This window comes from Hydra viridissima, unplaced genomic scaffold (assembly GCF_058129835.1).
Source record: "Hydra viridissima isolate aposymbiotic clone 2 unplaced genomic scaffold, HvirCarnegie_v1 scaffold_5, whole genome shotgun sequence".
Classification (NCBI taxonomy): Eukaryota; Metazoa; Cnidaria; class Hydrozoa; order Anthoathecata; family Hydridae; genus Hydra; species Hydra viridissima.
This window is the reverse complement of record NW_028324304.1, coordinates 3,217,397-3,220,506: the sequence shown is the minus strand read 5'-3', so window position 1 is coordinate 3,220,506 and position 3,110 is coordinate 3,217,397. Positions and strand designations below refer to the sequence as shown.

Here is a 3,110-nt window from a genome sequence, read left to right as displayed (position 1 = left end):
AATTAGTATGTCCATTCTGCGAAGAATAATGTTTTTCTTTGTAACATTTCTTTATTGAATTTTTTAATTTTCTGTTGTTATTCACTGTTGTATAAAAAATTGATTCTTTTAAAGTATATAAATATGCAAGATTACTTTTTATTTTATAAATCTGAGATAAACTATGCATTAAAAGAATGTTTCCAAACTTTCTTTTGGTTTTTCTTTATTTATTTTTTGTATTTTTTACCTGGGCCTTATTACCCCCACATTGGGGGTAATAAGGCCCAATTAAGGTATGCTACAAAAACATGAATAACTTTTGTTATAATTATTTCCTCAATATGCAGATAAGATTTTTACATCAAGGAATGATTAATCTTAAGCAGCAATCGAAAATATTTTTTTAAACTTAATTTTTAAAGCCTAAATGACCAAAAGTCTGTTAGGTGGGCCTTAATACCCATACTTACCTTATATATATATATATATATATATATATATATATATATATATATATATATATATATATATATATATATATATATATATATATATATATATATATATATATATATATATATATATATTATTTATTTATTTATTTATCTATATATATGAATACATATCATATCATATCATGTCATAAAAATATTATTGATTGGTTTTTGAATAGGATAAGTTTTGTTTATTGCTTCCTAAGCTTTTTTCCAGTTATTTTGGCAGTTTGTTTTTACCCAGGTGATAAAGATATATTTTTGCATAGTTTTCTGAAATAAGTTTAATCAGTGCAAATAAATGGTTATCAGTTATAGCTGAGTCAAACATATGAGAAGTTTGTTCATTAAATATTTTTGAGTAATCAACTGATCTCAAAACAGCTCTAGAAATGGCATTTTGAATTCCTATTTCATTTGGAAGGTTGACATTTATTGAGGCAAGCAACCTTTGGAAACGTCTTTTAGTTTCTTCGCATATGACAGCAACACTTTTAGTCGGTTTAATTAAACCTCCTCTGTCTTTGAATTTTAAAAAATGTTATCAAAACATTCCGTTAATGATTTGTTTTGAATAACAAGTTAAAAACAATTGACTCAATTATTGAGAGCTGAAATATTACAAAGAATATTATATAAGTAAAATAACAAATATTAAAAAATAATATTTTGTACTTTATATTTTTATTAAATACTATATCCATTAATTACATATATGTATTAAATAACCCGAGAAGGAACCCCTGAGTTGTGTGTACTCACAGCACTCAGCTAATAGTTCATGCAGCATGTACATATCTGGTATCTTGCTACAAAAATTGAAAATATAAAATTGGTCAAAATTGTAAGTAGACACCACTGCCGCTTACCATACAGTCATGTTATCAACCTTCTAGCACACTGAATTGGGTAACTAAGAAATAAAAGGTTCATAGATTATGCATAAATATTATTTAATTGTAAATTGCACTTAAAAGGTATATCGAATATTTTGTACCTTAGTATCAAAATAATTACTTTAGTTATCTGATTTTTTTAGAAATCATTTCATTTCTTTAAAGTCATTAAAACTTTATTTCATAGTCTAGTTTTTCTTTCAAAACTCTATTTATTTTCTTTAATATTTCTGTAAAAAGCCTTATAAAATGTACATCGATCACCGCTAAGAGATCCGATCGCCGCCATCTTGGGAGGCCAATTTTGGCTTCAGTTTTTTTTGAAAAAGGCAATTTAATACGCTATCCAGTTATATTTTGAGACCAGTGGTTTAAACCAGGCTTGTGGAGCCGCAAGTTTTTTTCACGGCTCGGCTCCGGCTCCGGCTCTAAAGAAATGTCCGGCTCCCGGCTCGGCTCCGGCTCTATTTTAAACTATTTTTCATCTTTGACCTAGTAAGTTAAATTTAAATTTTGAATGAAAATTAAAAATATTTAGGCTTGTTTCCCAAGTTGTATAAAAACTACACCTATTAGTTTTTATCCAACCCTCATTTTTAAAATGTGAATCCATTACTACCACATATTTATATTGTAAAAAATGATTAGGGGGCAAAAAAGGAAATAAAATATTCTATCAATATTAATATTTTGCTTTATTATCATTGTATTTCAAGCACAAAACTAAATTTCAAACAAGTCCAATATATTCGTTATTTGTCCTAAGAAATACCAAATCACCAATAAGATACGATGTCATATGGCTTCTTTGGTCTGGTGTGAGAAATTTGAGTGCTGAAAACACCCCCTCAACGCTAACTTGCGTCATTGGAAGCGCTGTGACAATTTTGCACGATGATTGTATAATCGAAGGAAAAAAATCTATTCCTTCCAGAGGTTTTTTGCACGTCAAGGTTTCTTTTTGTTTTAAAAGGTCGTGCGCTAGTTTAGGTAGACTTCGAAGTGCGCCTTTAAATTCTCGCTCCTCAATCCCAATGTTCTGAATAGATCCTTAATCAGACTGCTGACTCTTTTTTTTTCTTGCCTGCTCCATTCTCTTAAAAATTTTCTTTTTTGGAGACAAGTCTTCATTTTCTCATCCGAACTCTCGGTAGAAAAAGTTTCACAATCTTCCTCCAATCTATGAAAATCAAACTTTTGCTTATTAATCTTTTTTTGAACCAACCAGAGAGTGTCCTCAGCAACTACCTAAAATTTTTAAAAAGATAACAAAATAAATTTGCTTTAAAAAACTCTAAAATAAATATATTTTCAAGTTCTAATCGGAGTAATCAAAAGTAAAATCTTTTAATCAAAGTTTAAAAAACGTTCTCACAAAATAAATGATGAGAAAAAATACCTGTTGTTCTTCGTTTAGAAGACCTTGATAGTGTGAGTCTGCAAATACCGCTGCACAGAAAAAAGGATTACTCATAAGGATTGCTTCCCTATTTTCCATTGATTGTTTTATGGCTGTAGCAAAAACAGATTTCTTAAAATCACCCTCCATTAACTGTAGTTTTAACAGTTCCCAAACATAGACTAAGTGTCCTGGCGCGAGATCCTCAAACTGAAAGTTTTGAGTAGCAATAGCAGGTTTTTCAAGAATACTTTGTAATTCCTTTATTTGTTTCCACTGATATGACTGCACTGCAAAACTCTCTTTTGGATATTTTCCTTCCAGCTCTTCAACAACATC

General features: G+C 29.2%; 1 pseudogene across 1 annotated transcript; it reads right to left on the bottom strand.

Moving 5' to 3' along the window:
• Positions 1-2,102: 2,102 nt before the first annotated feature.
• On the bottom strand, positions 2,103-3,110 carry LOC145191457 (uncharacterized; annotated as a pseudogene). Its single transcript, XR_016452531.1, has 2 exons — positions 2,772-3,110; positions 2,103-2,620 (listed from the first exon to the last, which is right to left on the bottom strand). The product of XR_016452531.1 is annotated as an uncharacterized LOC145191457 (transcript).